The sequence below is a fragment of the Pinus tabuliformis genome, chromosome 7, assembly GCF_031772625.1.
Source record: "Pinus tabuliformis cultivar Carrire ecotype Pingquan chromosome 7, CPIR1, whole genome shotgun sequence".
Classification (NCBI taxonomy): domain Eukaryota; kingdom Viridiplantae; phylum Streptophyta; class Pinopsida; order Pinales; family Pinaceae; genus Pinus; species Pinus tabuliformis.
This window is the reverse complement of record NC_142293.1, coordinates 1,426,872,646-1,426,887,778: the sequence shown is the minus strand read 5'-3', so window position 1 is coordinate 1,426,887,778 and position 15,133 is coordinate 1,426,872,646.

Sequence of the window (15,133 nt, the reverse complement as noted above, 5' to 3'; positions counted from 1 at the left end):
TTCTTTTTAATAAATAGTGGTTTAACCTGTAGATTTAAAGATACCAGAATAGTAGTTTAGTAATAAACTCATCAATTTGGATTATGATTCTAGGAATTATAGTTGAACAAACTGTTTAGATCTATCAAGATGATTTAGATTATGTAATAAACTTTTAATCTATTGACCAATCTATTTAAATAATAAATATGATATAGACCTAACGTATATTAGATAATAATGACACTATTAACCTTAATAAATTTGGAATAAAAATATTTTTAATGTTTTAGGTACCAATAACATTAGTTTTAATAATAAACTATCGACCTTAAATTATTAGTAATAATAGTTCACCTTGGAATAACTATTATTAGGTAATTATGATTTTCCATAATATTAGTTATATTTTTCACCTAATATAGCTAATTCTCTAATAATAATAATAGAAGATTTAGATTATTATTTAGTTATTTAGCTGATTGACTTAATGACCAATCTAATTAAAATATTAAATTTGGTATAGATCTAACTTACCAGAGACCTTGAATTAATTATCACACAACTATCTAGTAGAAAAATAGGGTTTGGTACCTTTACATTGGAATAATATTTAAATATGATATATTAAGGGATATAATAACCATCTTAATTAAAATAGGTACATAATAAGAATAATACACCTAATTATTTTAAATTTACCAGTAGATTTACCTAATTATTTTAAAATTTACCAAATATTTACCTATATTTAGCTTTTTAGAGAAATATTAATTGAATAATAATTTTTTAGTAGTTTGACCAGGGTCTCTTGGTCAAATTAGCCGTTAGAAATGTAGCCGTTGGGATCTCTGCACACTCTATTTATTCACGCTAAGCTAGATTGGTTCTTCAACTTCTCCTGACGATGAACCACACTAGTTGGTTCGAAACGCGTCGACAAAAGATTCGCTATGTGATTTTGCCGAAGATTATCTTACAATATTATGGATCACATAAGTCTAAATTCCTCAATTTTTTTGTTTTGTTTTTATTGTATTTTTTTTTAATTTAAAATTATAAGTTTAATTATATATATTTTTTGTTTTTATTTTTATTTTTCAGTTATTTAAAATTATAATTATAATTTTATAATTTTTTTGATTTTTTGATTTTTTATTTAAAATTACAATTTATTTATTTTTAATTGTATTTTCTTTTTATTTTTATTTTTTGTTATCTTAATTTATAATTTTATTTAGATATAAATTCAATTTTTTTTTTTTTGTAATTACATTTTTAATTAAAAAAAATTTAATTTTTTTTGGGCCTGCCCTTTGGCTGTTGGTCGGGGGCCCGAGCGGGCAGAGGGGGTTGCGTGCAGCACCCCTCCACTTGTCCGGGCCACCGACCAACGGCCAAAGGACCGTAGGCTGATTCCATACCCCCTTAAGATAACAATCACCTACCTGCCAAGAGGCATCGACTTCTTATGAATGTAGGCCACTACATGTTCTAGCTGATGGGCCTCCAAATTAGATACAAATTAAGGCCCATCTAACCTTTCTTAGTCACATGAAGGCTAATTAAACCTCTCATTCTATATATTCTTAACTTTAATATGTTAATTAGGAAGATTTAGAGATAATTGCATATTTGTGCCTAATATTTTTTTTGTTGTTGTAGAATATTGTGAGAATATTGGGCAAATTATGAAGATTTGGAGGAGGAGATAATCTAGGGACTTGCTCCCTACTACAGGAGGATAAAGATTGGATAATAAATCAACATGATATTATGAAATTATTGCACAAATTCTAGAGCTCCAATCACTGAGAAGGAGATAAACCAGACACTTGTCGACATAAGAATGAGCATCCTTGAATAATGTGGGCCAATAGAAACTAGCACGCATAACTTTGTGCGTTGTTGTGTTACCTGCAAAGTGTCCCTTGCCTAGTCCATCGTGGAGGTCACGTTATACTTTCTCTGAATCGTGCGCTTCCAAGCATTTGAGTAGTACTCCATTATGGTGCTTTCTAAAAAGCACCCCATGCACCAACTGATAAGATAATACTTTTAGCCTAAGTGCCCTCTTCCGTCATGCAGATAAGTGTGAGGGAACTATGTCATGCTCAAGATACTAGTGCATGTCCACATACAAAGAGTTTGTGTTAATAGTGGGGAAAGCTCACTCAACATTATACATTTCAATCTCCTGCCCCCATTCGATGTATCTTCTTCTTTTGCATCTATCGCTTCTGCTGCTAGATGAAATAGACCATGACCCTTGATCGTGTGAACTAGCTTGAAATATAATTCATGGTCCTGCAAACCAGTCATCCAGTTCACTCTTCTCTCACCCAGCTCTTGTTGGACAAATAGTGATATGACTGATGGGTGTGGAACAAAGATAATGCAATGATTTTTCAAGGGATAGGGTCGAAAGTGTTTCACCGCTTTTTAGACTGTGTACGTCTATTTATCAATGGTGGGATAGTTAAGTTCTGGTCCTTGTAGGCTAACACTCATGAAGGATATTGGTCACTCATTATTTTTATCATCCTTTTGTGTAACCACAACGATGAGAGAAGTGTCAGAAGTGAAAGTACGGAGTAGAAAATATTTATTGAAATATGGGTTGCACAAGGCAATTTCTTCTGCAATAACTTTCTTAATATAAGAAAACTCATCCTTTTCCCTTTGTCCCACTTGTATATCGCATCATTCCTTGCCATCTCCTGCATGGGTTTCACAATTTGAGCGTAATCAGAGATGAACTCGTGGAGAAAGTTAATCTTCTCTAGGAAGGACTGCATATATCTCTTGTTTACTGGGAAGGGAATCTGCATAAAAGCCCTTTTCGGGTCTACTTTAATCCCACTCTTTGCGATAATGTGACCCAAGAGATTAGCCTCAGACACTACAAAAATACTCTTCTTGGGATTAAGAGATATCTCGTATTTACGACATCGCTTGAAAATTTTCTTCAGATGGCGTAAGTGGTCATATCTCTTCTTGGAAAACACCATGACATCTTCAAGACAGACCACTACGCTCTGCCTAATCAGTCCACAAAATGCGATGTGCATGGCACGTTGAAATTTCACATCGACATTGACCAACCCAAATGACATTATTTTGAATGCAAACGTACCCCTCTTTGTCCGAAATGTAGTTTTTAGTATGTCAAGCTTTGAGACTAGAAAAGAGAACATATTTGACCTCATACTGTCTGTAGTATTTATTCCATAGACAACATAGGGTAGATATATTTTTCTGAGGCGTGGTTGAAGTTGTGGAAATCAACACACAAGCGGATTTCCTCAAAATTCTTCCTCACTGGGACCAGATTTGATACCGAGGTCGAATGTCACACTTGTAGATGATTTGAGCATCCAATAGTTTCCTTAACTCCTTTTGAATCAATGATTCAAGCGTCGGATGTACCTTCCGCAACTTATGTTGGAAAGGCTTGGCCCCTTCTTTGATCAGAATGATGTGTTGGATTATTTGAGTGACATAAGCTTAAATCTCGTCATATGTCCACGATAAAACATATTGATACATATTGAATACGCGAATAAATGCTTGTAATTCTCATGGTGTGCAACAAGTACTGAGATTGAAAAACTTCAAATATTTTTCTGTTCCAAGATTTATTTATTCATGTGACAATGTTGAATTATGGGTTTTTGCATTGACTAGCCCACGGGAGTGATTCTGCAAATCATACAACCTTTCCAAAGATACCACGCCTTTTGGCATTGGATTTTCCTTGTTTGCTCGAGTTGCATCCCATAACGCTTTCTCATGCTTGTCTTCATCAGTAGCTGCATCCTTTAATACATCAATGTTCGCCATGAAGTGCAGTATCTTTCGGTCATCATTGAAAACATGTAAATTAGTAATATTATCAAGGATGGATGGCTTATAAAGAATTTATATGGAAAAATTGTTCTTAAGTAATGATAACCTAGCAACAGTCTTTGCTAATGCATCTGCAGCTGCGTTACACATTCTAGGAACATAAATAATATTGAAAGCTTGGAAATGAGAATTCAAACTCCATACCTCTTATTGATAACATTTCAGATGAGGTGACACACAATGTATAGTATTACGTACCTCTCATATGAAAATATCTAAGTCACCTACTACATGTTTGAGAATTCCAACATTGAGGTCAATGGCCCTTTGTAAGCCCAAGATGATCGCTTCATATTCTGCGGTGTTATTTGTGCACTCAAATCACAAGTGGCTTGAGATCATATGTCTTCTCTATCGCATGTCTACTAAAACAAAACCAGCTCCAGAGCCATCCCGCATATTTGAACCGTCAAAATACAATGTCCAAACATCATATGTACAAGGACTATGTAGTACACTAGTAGTAGTAGTATTACTACCACTTACTATACAAATGTCATTTTCACCAGCTGGACTAAGAAGAAGTTCCAACTATATGTCAAGTGGGATTGGGGATGGTTGAGTAAGGTAGCACCTCAAATCAATTTCTAAAAAGCAATTACCAAAGATAAGATCCGTGAAGGAAACTGGCTTCATTTTTTCCCTCAAAGGAAGTGATAATATGTTTCATGTAAGGCTCTGAGTTTACCCAAATTTGATAGTTTTTGCACTTGAATAGAAGCCATAAATGTGACCAGTCCATAGAAAAATGCCCTTGTAGTTTGTTGGACCAGTCTATGCTCTATAGAACACCGCACGCTTTTGGAATGTCCACAATTATTATATTTGTACACTATTGAACTCATTGGTCGAATGATAAACGAATAAGCACATTTTTGAGTTCACCTATAGTGTTATGTAACCAACTCACAAAAAACAAGAAAATATAGATCAACAACTTCAAAATCAGCCTCTTCAAGGTGGCAACCTCCTTTACATTACACAAATGAACAATTTTTGGATGATGCAAATGACAAGACCTCCTTTCTATATATAGGAGTTTAAGGGTTCCCAATACAATCAGAGCCTACATAACAATAATATTGTAGGGGCACAATAATAACAATAGTGGGCTTCTATGGGGCATAATAATAACAACATGGGGACTATATGGGCACAATAATACAATAAGGGGGTTGCACTAATAACAATAAGGGGTTACACTAGTAGTATAGGGACCTAACATGCCCCTCTCCTTCAAAAAGTGTTGTCCTCAACGCTTGAGTAGTTATGGATGCTTCTATATAAAATTCTCATCCTCCCATGTGGAATCTTCAACGGGTAAGTTCTTCCACTTGATGAGATACTCTAAAATTGATCGATTACGTAGCTGTCGATTTCTTGTTTTTGTGACTGCTTCCAGTTCCAATATGATTTTTCCTTCCTTGTCAAGTTCTGGCAATATTGTTTGAACTGGGATCTTCTCACCTATAACCTTCTTTAAGCATGAAACATGGAAAACTAGGTGCACTCGAGAAGATGCAGGAAGTGCCAATTTGTATTCCATAGTACCAATATTTTGTAACACCTAGAACGGACCATAATACTCTGGTGATAATTTATTATCCTTCTTAGCTTGCTTGAGGGACATTTGTTTGTATGGTTGTAGTCATAGAAATACCCAGTCACCTACATCAAAACATTTTTCACTGTGATGTTGATCTGCCTGTTGTTTCATTCTATTATGCGCCAAAGTGAGGTTATCCTTTAAGAGTTTGAGAACTTGTTGTTGATGCTTGATGTGATCTTCCACTACTTGAACCTTAGAATTTCCTTTTAAATATGATGTGATGTACGGTGGATGATATCCATAAAGTGCCAGAAAAAGGGTCATTTTTGTTGTAGTATGGAAGGAAGTGTTATACCACCATTCAGCCAGAGGCAACCACTTGACCCATTGTGTCTGTTTATCAGATACAGAGAAACAAAGATATCCTTCCAAACATTTGTTCACTATCTCAGTTTGCCCATCAGATTGGGGATGATAAGATGAGCTATGAGCTAACTGAGTACCCAAATATTCCACCTCTTGTAATCCAAATAAACATTTGGAGCTTTTTCCATATAATTGTTTCTCCTCCAATAGTTTGAGCACCCTATCAACATGTTGAACATGATCCTTCCAAGAATTGATGTAGATTAGTATATCATCAAAAAATACTAACACAAACTTTCTAAGGAAGGGTTTGAAAATGGAATTCATCAAACCTTGAAATGTAAAAGGTGCATTGTTAAAGCCAAAATGCATGACCAAAAATTCATAATAACCCTGATGAGTTCTAAATGTTGTTTTTGGAATGTCTTCAGTCTTCATTTTGATTTGATGATATCCTGAACGAAGATCCAACTTGGTGAAGTAAATTGCTCCATGTATTTTATCCAATAATTCATTAATGACAGGAATGATAAATTTATCTCTAATAGTAAGCTTGTTAAGCTCCCTATAATCCAGACACATGCTCCATGTTCCATCCTTCTTGTGTACCAATACCACTGGAGCAGAGAAAGAAATTTGATTAGGTTAAATTATATCAATCTCTAGCATTTATGCAACCATACGTTCAATTTCACTCTTTTGGGCATATGGATATCTGTAAGGCTTGATGTTTGGGGGAACACTTCCTGGAATGAAATGAATAACATGATCATGATCACGAATAGGTGGGAGGCCTTTGGGAGTCTCAAAAACCTTGGAATGATTGTCCAAAACGTTTTGGAGATTTGGAGAAATAGATGATTTCGATGTGGGAACCTCTAGTGAACATAATTATGCAATTACGCCCCGTTGTTCCTTCTTTAGAAGCTTTGTCGTGCTGTTAGAGCTGATTATATTTCTCGGTTTCCCTTCTATACCCCTTAATTCAACTTCCTTTCCTTCAAAAAAAAAAATCAAGAAAAGTTCTTGAAAATTAAAAGTTATCATACCCAAAGATTGTAGCCATTGGACTCCTAGTACAACATCTGCACCACCCATTGGAATGGAAATCATTGGACTAGTCAAGATATATTCTCCCATGGATAGCTTGATATTATGGCACTTTCCAAAGCAATTTATGGTTCCTCCATTTGCAACCATTACTTGACACTCTGGTGCCGGATATAGTAAGCAACTCAATTCCTTGGTTATCTTACAATGAATAAAATTATGGGTACTACCCGAATCAATAAACACTATTACCTTTTTCTTCTTGATATGCCCTTCTATATTGAGAGTTTGAGGAGTGGCAATTCCTATCAATGCATTACAAGATATGGTCATATTCATTTCTTCTTTCTGTGGGATTGGTTCCTGGTGTATATCCTCTTCTGTTGACGTTTCTTGTTCCTTTTCTTGCTCTTCTTCCCCATCTATGTAAATTAATTTATTCTCAACACACTTATGATATTTAGTGTATTTTCTATCACAATTGTAACAAAGCCCTTTTTCTCTTTTTTCTTCCAATTGTTGTGGTGTCAACCTTGTAGGTGGTGAAAGGCTAGGAGAAACAACACTTCCATATTTATAGTTGTGAGTGGTAGGCTTCCTTGTTGCCATAATTTTTCTTTCCATTTTTCTTGCCAACTTGAATGCCTTCTCCAATGAATCAAGTTCCCAAAGGTGAACCTTATGTTGGATGTTATCCTTTAAAGTCCCTATGAACACATCAATCCTATGCTCCTCTAGAATATCTTTTACCCTTATATTCAATTTTTGGAAGTCCTCAATGTGCTCCATCATTGAACCCTTTTGTTTGAGATTTATCAATTGGATAAAAAAGGTGTTGCTTTTTGTATCCTCATAATGTGTTATCATTTCTTCCGTAAAAATTTCCCAAGTGACAAATTTTTTATGAGAGCAAAGCCATCGATACCATACAAACTAATTTGGTTCCAAATGTAAAGTTGCAATGCGTACCTTTTGTGTGTTTTGCACATTATGGAGATCGAAATATTGCTCCATATGTAGTATCCATGTTATGAGATCCTTGCCATCAAAATTCCTCATATCAATCTTTGGAACATGGTGGGTCTTCAATCCAACATTAGAGTCTATGAAATCAGGATTAACATTTCTTTTGTTCTCATCATGAGTTTCCTTTACTACCTTTCACCATTAGTAAGCATTTATTGTAGCAACTTTGTCAAATATGTCTTCAAATCTTCCATGTTTCCTTTATTTTTTTCTTCTATACCATCCATATTAGCTTCCATGTCCTTTTAATTCCTTCAAACTAATTTTTCAACCAAACTTATGCAAAACTTAAAAAAATCTACACACATTTTTTCACTTTGTAGGAGCTTGATATTGAATTTGTTGTACCTCTGTAATTCAGATCTTCAAGGTCTGAAATTTCATCCTACGGTATCCCTTTGAGTCCTCTTTACAACCCCACAAGTATGATCTGTAGGTTTTAACCTTGTACAGAAATTACCTGCATACGAATTCTAAAACACAGAAAATAAACAATGTGAGAGCATAACACATAAAACACATATACATAGAGATTTTCCCTTGGATCCCAAAATCGGGACTACCAGCTTGATTTTTAATTATATTCCTTTCAATGTTATAATACATATTTATACATGCCGAAGCATCCAATACCATGGACTGAAAAACCATTGCATCCAAAGCCATCGACCGAAAACCATAGGTAGGTTCGCCCAACCTAATATAGGGTCCAAAAAAAAAAATTCCCGGGCCGCTGCCCGGACCCCGTAGAGGGGGGCTACCCAGCCCCCTCAAACATCCCTTGTGACCCCCTGCTGTGTAATCGGCGCAATGAAGGGGGGGCTCCTCCCCCCCTTTAATCCCCCCGGTTCACTACGTGGGTTAGTCATGGAAAGAATATAACACAACCCAACATTCTCCCACTTGTTGTCTTCTTTCCACAGGGGGCCACAAGAGAGTTTAGTCATTTTTCCAGCCCTTAAACGCCCATTGTTTCTCTACACTAGGAGAACTTCTCAGAGCTCACAGATTTTGTTAATGCATCTGCAATATTCTTCAAAGTGTCCACCTTTACCAGCAACACCTTTTTGTCTTCTATCATATCCCTCACAAAGTGATACTGAACATCAATGTGCTTTGTCTTTGAATGATAAGCAGGGTTCTTTGCCAAGAAAATTGCACTTTGGCTGTCACAGTCTATCCTTATAGCTCCCTATACTAACCCCATACTTGAACACAATCTCTGCAACCAAACTGCTTCCTTGCTTGAATGAGTGGCTACCATGTATTCTGCCTCTGTAGTTGATAGTGCCAATACAGATTGTTTCTTACTCATCCAACTGACTACACCTCCAAATAGGTTAAACACATACCCACTTGTACATCTTCTCTAATACAAATATCCAGCCCAGTCTGCATCAACAAAGCCACGGATATCCAAAACTCTGTCCAATCCTGGTCGTCCTTGGTAGCACAAACCATAATCACTAGTGCCACGCAAATACCTGAAAACCCGCTTCGCTGCTATCCATTGCTCCTTCCCTGGTTTTGACATAAACCTGCTCAATACTCCCACTACATGTGCAATATCTGGTCTAGTACAGACCATTGCATACATCAGGCTACCGATTTCACTTGCATATGGAACACGAGACATATCCTCTTCCTCTTCTTATGCCTTGGGACACTTTTCAGTAGATAAATTTATACCTACAGGAATAGGAACCTTCACTAGTTTACTATCCTACATATTAAACCTCTGCAGTATGTCTCGACATACTTCCTCTGGTTTAACCAGAGCTTCCTCTTTTCTCGATCTCTTTTAATTTCCATGCCCAAAATGTAGTTTGCAGCACCAATATTTTTCATGTTGAATTTGGAGGACAATTGGGTCTTCAAATCCTGGATAATTTCTTTGTCATTTCCAACCAGCAACATATCATCCACATACAAGACCAGATAAATAACATGGTCACCAATTAATTTAAAATACACATAGTGATCTGCTTTGCTTTTGGTGAAGCCAAGTCCCCATATAAATGTATCAAATTTCTGATACCACATCCTTGGTGACTGTTTTAACCCATACAAAGACTTCTTTAACTTGCATACCATTTCTTTCTAACCCTTCATTGCAAAGCCTTCAGGTTGCTTCATGTAGATCTCCTCTTCCAGATCCCCATGAAGAAATGTTTTCTTCACATCCATCTATTCTACCTCAAAATCAAAAGCAACAACAACAGATAAAAGTAACCTAATAGAAGTTACCTTGGAAATAGGAGAAAAAATATCATGAAAATCAATTCCCGGCACCTGGGAATAACCTTTTGCTACCAACCGAGCTTTGTATTTCTCCACTTTTCCTTCTGCATTTGTCTTCTTTTTGAATACCCATTTGCTGCCAATGGGTTTCCTTCCAGCCGGAAACTGCACTAGATCTCAAGCCTCATTTTTGTGCAAAGATGCCATTTCATCAACCATGGCCTCTTTCCAGAGTTTTCCATTCTCTGAATCTACTGCTTCCTTCACAGTTCTGGGATCATCATCAATAATAGATAAAGAAAAATTTGAACAGAAAGTAGATGGACTATACCTTTCTAGTTGCCTTCTTTCTCGAACCGATCTTCTTACACCCTGAGTTTGTGGCTCTTCATCTTCTGATTCCTTCTCTGTTGTAGAGTCTGATTCTTCCTCCTTTAGCTCAAAATCTATCTTCTCGGGTTCCTTTGGTTGGACTTCATGTTTAATAACATCTTTCACCTCTCTGAACACCACATTTCGGCTGTACACAACCTTCCTTGTTGTTGGGTTCCAAAGCTTATAACCCTTTAAACCATCCTTATACCCAATAAAGATGCACTTTTTAGATTTACTATCCAACTTGGTTCGTTTCTCCTTTGGAACATGTACATATGCATCACATCCAAATACCCTCAGATGTGAAAGAGAGGATTTCTTACCAGTCCATACCTCTTGTGGAGTCCTATCCTCCAACGCTGATGAAGGTGATCTGTTGACCAGGTAACATGCTGTCTCCACTGCCTCTGTCTAGAATTCTTGTCCTAAATCGGGACCATTGAGCATGCTTCTTGCCCTTTCCATCAACGTCTTGTTCATTCTTTCTGTAACTCCATTTTGCTGAGGTGTATATGGAGTAGTCTTTTGCCGTGCTATACCACACTTCTTACAAAATTCTTCAAATTCCTTACTGCAAAACTCTCCACTATTATCTGTCCTCAACACCTTTATATTCTTCTCTGTCTGGTTTTCCACTAGAGCCTTAAATTCTTTAAACCTATCAAAGAATTCATATTTCTTCTTAAGGAAATATATCCATGTATTCCTTGAGAAGTCATCTATAAATGATACATAGTACATAGACTTACCTAGTGATGGAACCTTCACAGGTCCAAACACATCACTGTGCACAAGCTCTAATATCTGTTTCGCCCTCTTCCCACTAGAGGGGAAACTCACACGATTCTGCTTCCCATATACACAATTTTCACAGAAATCAAAATCCAGAAAGTTATTACTCATACCTTGTACCATATCTTTACCATGAAGCATTCGAATGCCCTTCTCTCCAATATGTCCAAGCCTTTGATGCCACAACATGGTCTTCTCTCCAGAGACCACTAGATTTTTAGCTCCACTTTCAGGAACCATAGAACTATTGCACCCATCAACAACAATGCTACCTTGCAGCTTGTACAGAGTTCCAATCCGAACTCCCTGCATCAATACCAGTGCTTTCCAAACCATCTTGCAGGTATCTTTCTCGAACACTGTCTTGACACCCGCATCTTCCAGCTTGCTTACAAAAATCAGATTTCTAGCCAATGTAGGAATATGTAGAACACCCGGAAGTGTTCTAACCCTTCCACCTTGCAACTTCAACTTTACTTTTCTGCGACCAATGATTCTAGCCTTCCTATCATCCCCCAAGAAGACATCACCACTATCGTATTTCTCATACTCGCAGAACCACTCTTTATGGGGAGTGAAGTGAAAGGATGCACCTGAGTCAATCAACCATGCCTCATGATCTACATGTGTACTTGAAGAAGCCAAGTACACATCCCCACCTTCATTTGAGGTGGTTTTCGCCTCTACAGAAGGAGCATCATCAGATCCCTTTCCTTTATCAGGAGCTTTAGATTTAGAGTCCCTTTTTAAGTGTGCTTCCTTTCCGCATTTCTAGCACACCACCTTTATAGGTTTTCCTGGAGGTTTAGATCTCCCACTCGATGACTTACTTTTGTTTTTTTTCTAGGACCGTCCTCGTACAGACAAGGCATCACCATTCTGGCTCTCTATATTTTTCTGTCTCATCTCCTCCATAAGCAAGGCTGAGACTATTTCATCAAACTGCAAGGTAGTTGCATTGCTACCTATTGCAGTAACTAGACTATCCCATGAATCTGGTAGAGAACACAACAAACTGATGCACTTATCTTCATCTGAAATTTTAATATTAATAGATGCTAACTGACTTACCACAGTAATAAATGCATTCAGATGCTCTTTCACCGAGTCTCCATCTTTCGTCCTCAGGTTATACAACATTTTCCGCAAGAACAGTTTATTCACCAGAGACTTAGATTGGTACAAAGTCCCTAATTTGTCCCACAAAGCCTTCGTCGTAGCTTCCCCTGATACATTCAGCAATACTGAATCTGAGACACACAATCGTATTGTGCTTTTTGCCTTCCAATCCAACTTCTTCCATTCTTCATCGGACACTCTCATTGGTTTAGTACCCGGATCTACCGTGATCCACTGATCTTCATCTACCAACAGACCCTCCATCTTGAGTTTCCACAACTCAAAACTCTGACCATTAAATTTCTTGATCTCTATCTTTCCACTGCTCGCCATCTTCTTTTACCACCAGAATCGATCTCGCAGATCTCCCACTGAACAGGGTCTACCATAGGCCCGAGCGAAACCCCTCAGCAACAAAGGTGTCCCCTTGAAGCCAAAACAACTCTGATACCAAATGTAGATTTTAACCCTGTACAGAAATTACCTGCATATGAATTCTAAAACACAAAAAATAAACAATGCGAGAGCATAACACATAAAACACATATACAAGAGATTTTCCCCTAGATCCCAAAACCGGGACTACCAGCTTGATTTTTCATTATATTCCTTTCAATGTTATAATACATATTTATACATGCCAACACATCCAATACCATGGACTGAAAAACCATCGCGTCCAAAACCATGGACCGAAAACCATAGGTAGGTTCGCCCAACCTAATATAGGGTCCAATTTTTTTTTTCCTGGGGCACTGCCCTAGATCCCATAGAGGGGGGCTACCTGCCCCCCTCAAACTCCCTAGACAGGTGGGGCTGCCGCCCCCCCTGTGACCCCCCCCCCCACTGCGCAATCACTACAACGAAGGGGGGGCTCGACCCCCCTCTAACCCCCCGGTTCACTACGTCGGTTAGTTGTGGAAAGAATATAACACAACCCAACATGATCAAGATTTGATTCTCTAAGGAAGAGTTATGCTAAATCTCCCACAATGACTTGATTATAGACTAGTTCAGGAGAGCGAACTTGTATGAAGTTCTATGTGTAACTCGTTCAACCTTAGGACCTAAAACAGATACAAAGAAAACTAAAGGCGATCCTATTTCTTTAAAATTTTACTAAATTTCAATATGATGCTCAGAGAGAAAGTTATGACGATTTTCCCTAGGTCACCTTTTTGGGATGTAATTCGGGAGCGTGCAAAAACCCTAAATGTATTGGATGATATCTACAAACATGTAGCGAAACAAGATCTGAAATGCGGGCCCGAGCTTCAGAAATATATCTTCTCAAATGGGTTTTAATTTTAGAGTCGGAATCTTCGTAGAAAAAACTTATAGTGACAATTCCACGATAACCTATTTGCGATGGAATTCTGGAGCTTGCAAAAACCCTAACTTCCTCAGATCATATCTACAAAAATATAGCGAGACAAGATCTAAAATTTGGACCCGAAGTTCAGAATGATTCTAGATCAAATGGGTTTTTGTTTTAGCTTTTAAAACTTCGTAGAGAAAAATTTATATTGAGAATTTCACGATGCCCTGTTTGGAGCAGCAAAACCCTAGAATCAGGAGGAAATCTCCTTTACATTACAAAAATGAACAATTCCTGGATGATACAAATGACAAGGCCTCCTTTCTCTATATAGGAGTCTAAGGGGTTTGAATACAATCAGATCTTACATAACAATAATATTGTAGGGGCACAACAATAACAATAGTGGGATTCTATGGAGCATAATAATAACAACATGGGGACTATATGGGCACAATAATACAATAAGGGGGTTGCACTAATGACAATAAGGGGTTACACTAGTAGTATAGGGACCTAACAAGTCTTGTCTAGCTGAATGATCTATGCATTGGTCTTATCCCATTTTGAATTAAATTTCTTAGCTACAGACAAGGGCATTACATCTACAGATGCACCAAAATCAACTAAGAAATTATGTACATTATAGTTGAAAATTTCGAATGTTAACAAAAGTGGAGGGCAGAGTTTGTTTGCATCTAATGTCAAAGCATTAATAATAGATTATAGGGGACTAAAAGAGTTACGAGATCCCTTTTGCGAAAAAGCATTGTTACTTGAGACAAACTGTTCGAGAGCGCGGAAAAGAAGTTCCTACTAGCTCGCGATCCTTGTAAGTTCAAAGAGCGAAATGTTCGCACGAGATTTATTCATATCCTCAACTATGTTGTAATCTAGTGCGAGAGTCATTGCTGAAGTGTCTAGAGGAGAAAATTTGTATGCGACTTCCAAAATGGTAGACTTACTTTTACTGTTCGTGGAAGTACTTTTTGTTGTAGCCACATTTCCAGAATTGCTCTAATTGTTATGCGCTGAGTTGACAGGTAGTGTAATATTTCCTAGCAAATTATCTTTCAATTACTGCCTTATCAACTCTCACTCAAAGACCGACCCTTGGATTCTAAAGTCATACTGGCTGTTCTGCTTTTGGGTCAGGTCCTCACTTAGTGGTTTTTCTTTGGCACTCTTCTTTTCAGCTGCGTAAATGTAATTGAATGTATTAACTATGTGTCCAACTCTCATAGTTTAGTCGGCAACATCATTCTCTTCCTTCTCTTCCATCGGCTTAGTCTGCTCATCTCAAAGCATTGTATCAATGATATGCGTAGCAACAATGTTCATGTTGTGGTTCCATTGCGGGCATATTTTTTCTCAATGATATTTTTAATGAAACAAGCAATATTGGTCCA